The sequence below is a fragment of the Salvelinus namaycush genome, chromosome 25, assembly GCF_016432855.1.
Source record: "Salvelinus namaycush isolate Seneca chromosome 25, SaNama_1.0, whole genome shotgun sequence".
NCBI classification, from domain to species: domain Eukaryota; kingdom Metazoa; phylum Chordata; class Actinopteri; order Salmoniformes; family Salmonidae; genus Salvelinus; species Salvelinus namaycush.
Window position 1 is genome coordinate 548,659 of NC_052331.1, and position 13,153 is coordinate 561,811.

The 13,153-nt window shown below is 45.1% G+C and overlaps 1 pseudogene; it reads left to right on the forward strand.

Annotated features, from left to right (window-relative positions):
- The first annotated feature begins 941 nt into the window (after positions 1-941).
- LOC120020503 overlaps positions 942-13,153 on the forward strand; it is a 28,277-nt pseudogene continuing 16,065 nt past the window's right edge.

Genomic DNA, 13,153 nt, shown 5'->3' on the forward strand with positions numbered 1-13,153 from the left:
CTTGTGGGAGGTGCTTCAGGAAGCATGGGGTGAAATCTCTTCAGATTACCTCAACAAATTGACAACTAGAATGCCAAAGGTCTGCAAGGCTGTAATTGCTGCAAATGGAGGAATCTTTGATGAAAGCAAAGTTTGTTATTATTATTATTATTATTATTATTTCAATTAAAAATCATTATTTATAACCTTGTGAACGTCTTGACTATATTTCCTATTCATTTTGTAACTCATTTCATGCATGTGTTCATGGAAATCAAGGAAATGTATAAGTGACCCCAAACTTTTGAACGGTAGTGTAGGCTTGGCCATGATACTCAGCTGGTTGATAAAGTGAATCAGGTTAGTTACAACTGGGGTTGGAGCGAAAACCTACAGGATGGTAGCTCTCCAGGAACTGGGTTGAAGATCCTTGACCTAGGCTATGTCAGTCAGAGTTGCCATTCTTGACATTGTATTGCATACTTTGTGGTCTGGAACGCACACACGCTATCTTGTTGAGCTGGACCTGCCCTACTTTACAGCCACCATGGCTTTCACACCTCCCCGTCAAGGCTCCCATGTCCCTGCTTCCCTCTCTGGGAAGTGTACACCATTGGATTCCTCCCTGTGCTTTTAAAAAGCCTTGGATTGGTATAAGTATGGGCTGGACTAGAAGGAGTTTTCATCATATGTCTCACACCAGTCATTTGCTTTTAAATCCATGAAGAGAAATCAACAAGTGCACACTTAGGGCAGTCTCGCTCGCTCACTCACTGACTAACCTATTACCCAGCACCTGTTCAAATGTGGTGGATTTTGTGCACACCCCTTTTGAAATGTATATTGTCTGTCAGCTTTACGGTTTTCCCTAATCTCTCATCTTTTCTCTCACCCTCTCTTCTCCCCTCTCTTCTTTTGTCTTTCCATCCTCTTCTCTCATCGCCATGCTTTAGCCCCAGGGGATGGTTGAGCCCAGCGTCTGCCATGCTGTGGTGGTTATCTTCCTGGAATTCTTCTCCTGGGGGCTGCCCACCACGCCCATGCTTACGGTAGGTAAACCACCACCGCACGTCTGAGCCCGCCCAGCCGCTCCACTAAGACAGGCCTAGCTAGGGATACATACAGTACAGAAGGGGCTGCTCACCACGCCCATGCTTACAGTAGGTAAACCACCTGAGCCCACCTGCTGGAACACAAGCTTACCTAAGCCTACGTTACAGTAGGGATACAACACATGCTCACCATGCCCATGGTAAGTAAACGTCCACACACCTGAGCCCACCTATTCCCAAGCTTACTGTACATTGTGCTACCCACAGTAGGTATAGGCCAACACATGCTCACCACGCCCATGATCACTGTAGGTAGGTTAACCACCAACTGTTCCCCTTACATCCTGTATGAAAACAAGCTTACTTAGGGCTACAGTACATAGTAGGGTACATAATGTACATACAGTAGAGACAACACATGCGTTTACATTTGAGTCATGTAACAGACACTCTTATCCAGATCGACTTACAGTAGAGCGGGGTTAACTCTGTCCTAGGGACCTCAGGGGGTGCACGTTTTGTTTTTTTCCCTAGCACTACACAGCTGATTCAAATGATCAACGAATCATCAAGCTTTGATTATTTGAATCAGCTGTGTAGTGTTAGGGCAAAAACCAAAACGTGTACCGCTTAGGGTCCCGAGGACCGAGTTTGGGAAACTGCAGTAGAGAGTGCATACATTTTTCATACTTTTTTGTACTGGTCCCCGTGGGAATCCAGCCCACAACCCTGGCGTTGCAAGCGTCATGCGCAGGACCCCCTCATGCTAGACTAAACACAACCTGGGCTCAAGTGTGACTCACATGCACCTAAGCCCAACTGCTCCCCTCCCTTGCTTAGGGATACATACAGTTGGGATGTACTGGCTACTGCCAAAATAAAGGACACACTTGAGTACATGAGGAATACAAGGTGTATTGATAGCAGGTGCTTCCGCACAGGTGTGGTTCCTGAGTTAATTAAGCAATTAAAACATCCCATCATGCGTAGGGTCACTTATAAAAATGCCCAGTTGCACATTTATTTTGGCTACCATGGCTAGAAGAAGAGATCTCGGTAACTTTGGTCCTTTGAGACCGCTCTTTGTGTCAGTTCACCAGATCTCAACCCAATTGAACACTTATGGGAGATTCTGGAGCGGTGCCTGAGACAGTGTTCACCACCACCACCAACAATACACCAAATGATGGAATTTCTCGTGGAAGAATGGTGTCGCATCCCTCCAACAGAGTTACAGATAGTCTATGCCAATGCCCATTGAAGCTGTTCTGGCAGCTCGTGGTGGCCCAACACCCTATTAAGACACGTCATGTTAGTTTCCTGTACAATACATGCTCATTGCTCACCCCGCCCATGATCAGGGTAAACTACAACTGAAATGTTTCATCATGTGTTGGTCATTGTTGCGTGTCCTGTCATTGATGATGCATGCTGTGATAAAAATAAAAATAAAACAAATTGGGATTAATGAAGTAATACTCTACTCTCATAACTATAAGGTGTGACTGCTCATGAGAAACCGCATACGCAGCCTACCGCAGAGCCTTACATTACGATGTAATGTCTTTCATCAATATCTCAGATCTCTGTATTAGTCTCTGAGTCACACCCGCCACTAAACACTAGTGAAGGGGGAAAAATCCACACAGTTACATATCGGGATATTATTTTTGACGATGTATCGTTTTCACAATATCACAATATTATTTTGGCGCTAGTTGGCTGTACCTGCACCAAAGATCCAGTATTTCTCCTTCATAGCTGGTTCTCCATCTTCTTTTTAAATAAGGGAGACCATTTGTTTTCAGCAGTTTTATTTCCATGACTGATCAAACACGTGTTTTCTCATGGCTCCCTCTCATCCCTCTGCAACAGGCATATGGTGAGCAACATGTTTGCAACATTGAATCGCAATAATATCACAGTACATATAGAATTGTGAGTTTTGTTACACGTTGTATCGGCACCAAAGTATCGTGATAATATCGTATCGTGAATTCTCTGGCAATTCCCAGCCCTACTAAACACAAGTTCATTATACGTTTCTCTGGATAAGAGAGTCTGCTAATCGACCTAAATGTATGTTAATAATACCCTCCCCAAAACAGGACAGTTTAATGCATTATAATGCATTCATAATGACTGGTTATAATGCATTCATTCCTCCCACCCCACTCCTTCATAATTCTGTCCTAAACCCAACCAGACTACCAGGGAGTGACATTTTCCAACAAACAGCTCCACAAACAGCTATGAGTAATTGAATTGATAATCAAATGTTCAGGGCCTGATAATGCAGCCTGTGTTGTGGGGATGAGAGGCTCAGTGTCGACAGATGATACTTGGCTGAGCAATATGAAAAAGACACCGAGTAGTGTATCTTTTGCTTTTGAAAGGGCTTCTCAAAGGGAGTGGGAGAGAGAAGGTTAGTGAGAGGTTGTTGTTCGACTATAGATGTTGTAGACGCATCCGGGCACACACGACTCCCCTCAATGGACGGACGAATCATGTCCGACAAACTATATAGTAGTGAATATGAATTGAAAATGCATTGTTTGTGTTCAGGACCACGAGATCTGTTTTTCACCCATTTCCTGGAACCTACATTTACCTTCGCTACAGCTGGGCTACTTTTCCCCACCAAACAAATGATAAACAACTAAATCTACAGCCCACATTATGGACAGTTTCAAATGATTTGTTTGAAGTCAGTGCTATGTGTTGTTCATTAGTGTTTCTTACTGGACGAGTTCAGATATCTCGTTTTACTCCATTTCGGACTGTTTTTCTTCGGTTTCGCACCCACTGAACACGACCCTGGTCTGTGTGGAGGGTTAGTGGTGCTTATTCTGACTATGAAAATCTGTTCCACTTACTGGATCTCCCAGGGGGCAGTTAACATTTGCGTGTTGGGTTAATCAGAGAGCGTTGGAAAGAGACGCCGGCTTCACTGTTTCCACTCAGGTCCTCCTTAGTTAGGTGCACAGTGAGCTCCCACTGTGCTCTATCCATTCACCTGTTGCTGTTACAGTTCTCTCGCATGCATCACCCTCTCTCACTGCACCCACTGAGGTTCCCACTTTCATTAGCCACAGCCAGCGCCTCTCTCAGCCTCACCAAACCCACTGTATTCGGCATCTGTGCAGGAAAACTCTCTCAGGGCAGGGTTTCCCAATCTCGGTCCTGGGGCCCCCTGGGTGCACGTTTGAGTTTTTTTGCCCTAGCACTACACAGCTGATTCAAATTACCAACTTAGGATTAACTTTCATTATTTGAATCAGCTGTGTAGTGCTAGGTTAAAAAACAAAATGTGCACCCAAGGGGGGCCCCAAGACTGGGTTTGGGTAACCCTGTTTTAGGGGCCTTGAATGGCTTCTCCTCTCCATTTGCATTTGGTTTGGTCCATGTCCCCCTGACCAATAGTCAAACCCTGTATGTGTTTGTTCTCTTAGTCCTGTCTAAACACTCACAGGGTCATGATCCTACTGGTGTCAATCACCCCTCCCTCACCTGCTCTCAAACGGAGTTCCTCGCCAATACTGTCTGTAGACTTTGAACTGCGTCACATTGATTTAGGCTGAATTTGCACCATCATGCCTGACCTCTGTTTGTGAATTTGAGGGAAATTATACCATCTGCCTGCTTGCTTCAGAGTACATTTCGTTAGGTAATAAAGGTTTACTTTAAGTGTGTCATTTACACAGTGTGCTAGAGTCTCTCCCCTCAACCTTTTCTATATCAGTTTCCATTATCTAGCTGAAAGTTTGTTCCCTCAGTATCTCAGACCCAGAAAGGTCACTATTAGGTAATGGAGCGGATATTGTTAATGGGTACCGTCAGGTCAGTGTGCTGTAGTTTGACTAGCTGAAGTTACCTGTAGTCAACATGAGCCACTGTATGTCATCACATAGGTCTGTTACACTGTACTAATATGGACACAACAGTTTTGTTTTCTCAGTGTCACTTTATATTGGTGTGTGTGTGTGTGTGTGTGTGTGTGTGTGTGTGTGTGTGTGTGTGTGTGTGTGTGTGTGTGTGTGTGTGTGTGTGTGTGTGTGTGTGTGTGTGTGTGTGTGTGTGTGTGTGTATGTGCTTTCCTTTGCTTTAGTTTGACGAATGCTGAAGTGTATAGCAGTCACTGTACTGTGTGGGTCACTTTAATGTAGGCTACTGTATGGACACAAAAGTTGATCATGTCTTATCTGTGTTTATTTCCCAGGTCTTACATGAAACATTCCCTCAACACACATTCCTGATGAATGGGCTTATTCACGGTGTCAAGGTAAGATGACAACAGTTAACAGCAGCCTAGCCTGTTTTTCTCGAGCCAGGACAATTTAGGTAGGATAACAACAGTTAACAGCAGCCTAGCCTGTTGCTCTCTAGTCTGGAGCCAGGACACTTTAGGTAAGATAACAACAGTTAACAGCAGCCTAGCCTGTTGCGCTCTAGTCTGGAGCCAGGACACTTTAGGTAAGATAACAACCGTTTTTTCAATAAATTTCTTATGTTATTTCACCTTTATTTAACCAGATAGGCCAGTTGAGAACAAGTTCTCATTTACAACTGTGACCTGGCCAAGATAAAGCAAAGCAGTTTCGACAAAAACAACAACACAGAGTTACACATGGGATAAACAAACGTACAGTCAATAACACAATAGTAAAATCTATATACAGTGTGTGCAAATGTAATAAGATTAGGGAGGTAAGGCAATAAATAGGCCATAGTGGCGAAATAATTACAATTTAGCATTAACACTGGAGTGATATATGTGCAAATGATGATGTGCAAGTAGAGATACTGGGATGCAAAAGAGCAACAACAAAAAAAACAATATGGGGATAAGGTAGTTGGGTGGGCTATTTACAGATGGGCTGTGTACAGGTGCAGTGATCGGTAAGCTGCTCTGACAGCTGATGCTTAAAGTTAGTGAGGGAGATATAAGTCTCCAGCTTCAGTGATTTTTGCAATTCTTTCCAATCACTGGCAGCAGAGAACTGGAAGGAAATGCGGCCAAAGAAGGTGTTAGCTTTGGGGATGACCAGTGAAATATACCTGCTGGAGCGTGTGCTACAGATGGTTGTTGCTATGGTGACCAGTGAGCTGAGATAAGGCGGGGCTTTACCTAGCAAAGACTTATAGATGACCAGGAGCCAGTGGGTTTGGTGACGAATAGGTAGCGAGGGCCAGCCAACGGGAGCATACAGGTCACAGTGGTGGGTTGTATATGGGCCTTGGTGACAAAACGGATGGCACTGTGATAGACTACATCCAATTTGCTGAGTAGAGTGTTGGAGGCTATTTTGTAAATGACATCGCCGAAGTCAAGGATCGGTAGGATAGTCAGTTTTACGAGGGTATGTTTGGCAGCATGAGTGATGTAGGCTTTGTTGCGAAATAGAAAGCTAGATTTGATTTTGGATTGGAGATGCTTAATGTGAGTCTGGAGGGAGAGTTTACAGTCTAACCAGACACCTAGGTATTTGTAGTTGTCCACATATTCTAAGTCGGAGCCATCCAGAGTAGTGATGCTAGTCGGGCGGGCAGGTGCGGGCAGCAATCAGCATTGAGTTTTACTAGCATTTAAGAGCAGTTGGAGGCCACGGAAGGAGTGTTGTATGGCATTGAAGCTCGTATGGAGGTTTGTTAACAGTGTCCAAAGAAGGGCCAGATGTATACGGAATGGTGTCGTCTGCGTAGAGGTGGATCAGAGAATCACCAGCAGCAAGAGCGACGTTATTGATATATACAGAGAAAAGAGTCGATCCGAGAATTGAACCATGTGGCACCCCCATAGAGACTGCCAGAGGTCCAGACAACAGGCCCTCCGATTTGACACACTGAACTCTGAAGTAGTTGGTGAACCAGGCAAGGCAGTCATTTGAGAAACCAAGGCTATTGAGTCTGCCGATAAGAATGTGGTGATTGACAGAGTCAAAAGCCTTGGCCAGGTCGATGAAGACGGCTGCACAGTACTGTCTTTTATTGATGGCGGTCATGATATCATTTAGGACCTTGAGCGTGTCTGAGGTGCATCCATGACCAGTTCGGAAACCAGATTGCATAGTGGAGAAGGTACGGTGGGATTCGAAATGGTCGGTGATCTGTTTGTTAACTTGGCTTTCGAAGACTTTAGAAAGGCAGGGCAGGATGGATATAGGTCTGTAACAGTTTGGTTACAGACTAATTATTAGACTAATTGAATCGGGCGTGTTAGTTTAGGGCTACAACAAAAATGTGAAATGTCTGGTGATCCCCGAGGAGAGGTTTGGGAAACCCTGCTCTAGTCTGTAGCTAGGACACCCTGTAGGTAAGAAAACGCTAAGCTAGCCGCTGCCTAGCGAGGAGACTCGTCACTCACTAGGTTAGATAAGAGAGAGACCCGTCATGGTAGAACTCTCTCTGCCAAGTACTGTGTTTGTTTTACCACTGACAGCTGCAGTAGTGCATGGCATCTTATCTCATGTAGCCTAAACTCAAAACGTTACATTTTAATCTCCGGTGGTCTGTTTAGTGGGGTGTGTAGATGATGGCAGTATGGATAGTATACACTTGAGAATACAAAACATTAAGAACACCTGCTCTGTCCATAGACTGAAAAGGTGAATCCAGGTGAAAGCTATGATCCCTTATTGATATCACATTCAGAGTAGATGAAGGGGAGGAGACAGTTTTAAAGAAGGCGTGTTAGGCCTTGAGACATGGATTGTGTATGCATGCCACTCAGAGGGTGAATAGGCAAACCAAAATATTTAAGTGCCTTTGAACAGGGATGGGTTTCCTGTGTGGTCCACCACCCAATGGACATACAGCCGAATTGACACAACTGTGGGAAGCATTAGGAAGGTGTTCCTAATGTTTGGTATACTCAGTGTAGTAGGCTATGTCATGGGAAAGCATGGACTACTGGAATAGAGCTACATGTGTAAATGATTGTACAAAACTGTAGTTGGTTACTCAGTAGCTCAGTGCACAGCTCAATGAGGTCTCATTTCTTTCACCCCTTTGTCTCTCTCCTCTCCCTCTCTCCTCTTTTTCTCTCCTCTCCTTTTTTCTCTCTCCCTCTTTCTTCCTCTCTCCATCTCTTTCTGTCTTCCTCTCTCTCGCTCCATCTTCCTTTTTCTCTCCCCCTTCTCCTCTCTCCCTCTACTTTTTCCTCTCTCTCCTTCCCTCTCCCTCTTTATTTCTCTGTGTTTACCGCTCTCTCCCTTTTTCTCACACTCTCCCTCCCTCTTTCTTGCCCCCTCTCCCTCTCCTCTTTCTCTCTCTCTCCTTTTTCTTCTCTCTCCCTCTTTATTTTTCTCCCTCTCTCCTCTCCCCCCTTCTCTCCTTCTCCTCTCTTCCTCTCTCTCTCTCTCTCCTTTTTATTACTATCTCTTCTTTTTCCTCTCTCTCCCTCCCCTCTTTATTTCTGTCCCTTCCTCTCTCCCTCTATCTCCCTCTCTTTTTATCGCTCCTCTTCCTGCCCCTCTCTCCTCTTTCTCTCTCTCTCCTTCTCTTTATTTATCTTTCTCTCTCTCCTCTTTCCCTCTCGCCCTCACTCTCTCTTCCCGCCCTCTCTCCACCCCCCCTCTCTTCCTCCTTGCCCTAGGGTCTGCTGTTGTTCCTGAGTGCTCCTCTGATTGGAGCATTGTCAGACGTACGGGGGAGGAAGTCATTTCTACTGCTAACAGTCTTCTTCACCTGCGCCCCCATTCCTCTCGTGAAGATCAGCCCGTGGTGAGAACACCTCTACGATAACACACACTTCACTCTATGGGCTGTGATTGTACTGAGGCGGATTAAGCCTACTCATGGAATAAAAAGCATTGTCAACTTCAAGTGTGTAGAGACATGAACATGTTTTAAATTCTAGGAGTAGTCTATGCAACTGGCCCTAAATCTCTGGCATTCTGCTGTGGTTCAACCTATGTTGAAGTGGATCATCACTGTAGTGGTTTCCACAGCCACGATAGAGCTTTACAGACTTGCTAACATTCCTCCTCTCTCCTTCCTCCCTGTCCTCTCTTCTCCCTCATCATCTCTCCTCCTATTTCCTCTTCTCCTCTCCTCAGGTGGTACTTTGCAGCCATATCCATGTCCGGTGTGTTTGCAGTCACATTCTCTGTGATCTTTGCGTATGTGGCAGACATCACAGCAGAACACGAGAGGAGCACAGCCTATGGTTTGGTGTGATGTGATGCTGAATGAGTGATGCTGAATGACTAGATTTTAATGATAACCCAGATGGAATACCTGTCAGTGTTATTTTTGCTGTCATATATTCTCGTAATGTTAGAATGACACCAGGTCTCCCTCTTCTCCCTTCCATCTATTCCTCACCTCCTTTTTCCCCCCCTCTCGCCCTTCCTCTCCCACTTCCTTTCCCTTTTCTCCCCTTCCAGGTGTCGGCCACGTTTGCAGCCAGCCTAGTGACCAGCCCTAGCAATCGGAGCGTACCTGTCTGTGACGTATGGGGACACCTTGGTAGTGATCCTGGCTACTGCCATCGCCCTGCTAGACATCTGTTTCATCCTGGTAGCTGTCCCTGAGTCACTGCCTGAGAAGATGAGACCGGCCTCCTGGGGGGCACCCATATCCTGGGAGCAGGCTGACCCCTTTGCTGTGAGTAGGCTGACCCCTTCGCTGTGAGTACTATACTGTACTAAATACTAATATACACTGAACAAAAATATAAATGCAACATGTAAAGTGTTGGTCCCGTGTTTCATGAGCTGAAATAAAAGATCCCAGAAATTAGCGAAGTAAAGCCCCCCCGCCAAACCCTCCCTTAGCCCGGACGACGCTTGGCCAATTGTGTGCTGCCCTATGGGACACCCGATCACGGCCGGTTGTGATACAGCCTGGGATCAAACCCTGGTCTGTAGTGACGCCTCTAGCACTGCGATGCAGTGCCTTAGACCGCTGCGCCACTCGGGAGGCCAGAGGTCTCAAGTTTTGAGGGAGCGTGCAATTGGCATGCCGACTGCAGGAATGTCCACCAGAGATTTTGCTCTGAATGTTCACTTCTTTATGATAAGCCGCCTCCAACGTCGTTTTAGCGGTTTGCTAATGTCAATGTTTTGAATAGAGTGCCCCATAGTTCCCCGTGTTTCAGCATGATAGTGCATGGCCCAATGTCACAAGGATCTGTATACTATTCCTGGAAGCTGAAAATGTCCCAGTTCTTCCATTGCCTGCATACTCACCAGACATGTCACCCGTTGAGCATGTTTAGGATGCTCTGGATCGACATGTACGGCAGTGTGTTCCAGTTCCCGCCAAGATCCAGAAATTTCGCACAGCCATTGGAGAGGAGTGGGACAACATTCCACAGGCCACAATCAACAGCCTGATCAACTCTATGCAAAGGAGATGTGTCACGCTGCATGACGCAAATGGTGGTCACACCAGATATTGATTGGTTTTCTAATACACGTCCCTACTTTTTTTTAAATGTACGCTATACAGTGCCTTGCAAAAGTCTTCATCCCCCTTGGTATTTTTCTATTTTGTTGCATTACAACCTGTAATTGAAATGGATTTTGGGGGGATTTCAGGTAATGGACATACACAAAATATTCAAAATTGGTGAAGGGAAATGAAAATAATTACTTGTTTAAAAAAATATGTGGTGCGTGCATATGTATTCACCCCATTTGCTATGAAGCCCCTAAATAAGATCTGGTGCAACCAATTACCTTCAGAAGTCACATAATTAGTTAGATTGCACACAGGTGGACTTTATTTAAGTGTCACATCATCTCAGTGTATATATACACCTGTTCTGAAAGGCCCCAGAGTCTGCAACAGCACTAAGCAAGGGGTACCACCAAGCAAGCGGCACCATGAAGACCAAGGAGCTCTCAAAACAGGTCAGCGACAAAGTTGTGGAGAAGTACAGATCAGGGTTGAGTTATAAAATCATCAGAAACTTTGAACATCCCACGGAGCACCATTTGAAATCCATTATTAAAAAATGGAAAGGATATGGCACCACAACAAACCTGCCAAAAGAGGGCCGCCCACCAAAACTCACGGACCAGGCAAGGAGGGCATTAATCAGAGAGGCAACAAAGAGACCAAAGATAACCCTGAAGGAGCTGCAAGCTCCACAGCGGAGACTGGAGTATCTGTCCATAGGACCACTTTAAGCCATACACTCCACAGAGCTGGGCTTTGCTGAAGAGTGGCCAGAAAACAGCTATTGCTTAAAGAAATAAATAAGCAAAAAAAGGCATGTGGGAGACTCCCCAAACATATGGAAGAAGGTACTCTGGTCAGATGAGACTAAAATTGAGCTTTTTGGCCATCAAGCAAAACGCTATGTCTGGCGCAAACCCAACAGCTCTCATCACCCCGAGAACACGACCCCCTTCTTTTTTTTCTATTGTGTTATTGACTGTAAGCTTGTTTATTCCATGTGTAACTCTGCTTGTTGTTTCTGTCGCACTGCTTTGCTTTATCTTGGCCAGTTCGCAGTTGTAAATGAGAACGTGTTCTCAACTAGCCTACCTAGTTAAATAAAGGTGAAATAAAATAAAAAAATAACTCTGCGGTCCAACTCATCCCAAACCATCTCAATTGGGTTGAGATAGGATAAATTTGTTTACATCCCTGTTAGTGAGCATTTCTCTTTTGCCAAGATAATCCATCCACCTGACAGGTGTGGCATATCAAGAAGCTGATTAAACAGCGTGATCATTACACAGGTGCACCTTGTGCTGGGGGAAATTAAAGGCAAAAAAATGGGCAGTTTTGTCACACAACACAATGCCACACATGTCTCAAGTTTTGAGGGAGAGTGCAATTGGCATGCTGACTGTTCAACAGAGCTGTTGCCAGATAAATTAATGTTAATTTCTCTACAATAAGTCACCTCCAATGTCGTTTTAGAGAATTTGGCAGTACGTCCAACCGGCCTCAAACTCAGACCACCTGTAACAAAGCCATCCCAGTACCTCCACATCCGGCTTCTTCTCCTGCGGAATCGTCTTAGATCAGCCACCCCAGACAGCTGATGAAACTGTGGGTTTGCACGACTGAAGAATTTCTGCACAAACTGTCAGAAAGGGAAGCTCATCTGTGTGCTCGTCGTCCTCACCAGGGTCTTGACCTGACTGCAGGTAGGCGTGTAACTGACTTCAGTGGGCAAATGCTCACCTTCGATGGCCACGCTGGAGAAGTGTGCTCTTCACGGATGAATCCCGGTTTCAACTGTACCGGGCAGATGGCAGACAGCGTTTACGGCGTTGTGTGGGCAAGCGGTTTGCTGATGTTAACATTGAACAGAGTGCCCCATGGTGGTGGTGGGGTTATGGTATGGACCGGCATAAGCTACGGACAACAAACACAATTACATTTTATCGATGGCAATTTGAATGCACAGACATACCGTGACGAGATACTGAGGCCCATTGTAGTGCCATTCATCCGTCGCCGTCATGATAATGCACAGCCCCATGTCATACACATCGATCCAGAGCATCCCAAACATGCTATATGGATGAAATGTCTGAGTATGCAGGCCATGGAAGAACTGGCACATTTTGACTCTCCTTTTATTGTCCCCCAGCACAAGGTGCAGCTGTGTAATGATCATGCTGTTTAATCAGCTCCTTGATATGCCACACCTGTCAGGTGGATGGATTATTTCTCCCCAGGTGATAAGGTTCAGGTCAGAGACAGTTGCAGCCTTCATCGCTGTGGTGGGCATCCTCTCTATCGTGGCTCAGGTTGGTGACCTTTGATACTTGTTATACAGTTTTCTTTGACTTAGGTTGTGATGTCTTTTCAGAAGTCCTAGAGTTGTTGACATATCTGTAATAAATAAATTATTGATCGATCCAAATCCCAAATCAAATTTTATTTGTCACATACACATGGTTAGCAGATGTTAATGCGAGTGTAGCGAAATGCTTGTGCTTCTAGTTCCGACAATGCAGTAATAACCAACGAGTAATCTAACAATTCCACAACTACTACCTTATACACACAAGTGTAAAGGGATAAAGAATATGTACATAAAGATATATGAATGAGTGATGGTACAGAACGACATAGGCAAGATGCAGTAGATGGTATGAAGATAGAAGTTGTTTTTCAGTCTCTCGGTCCCTGCTTTGATGCACCTGTACTGA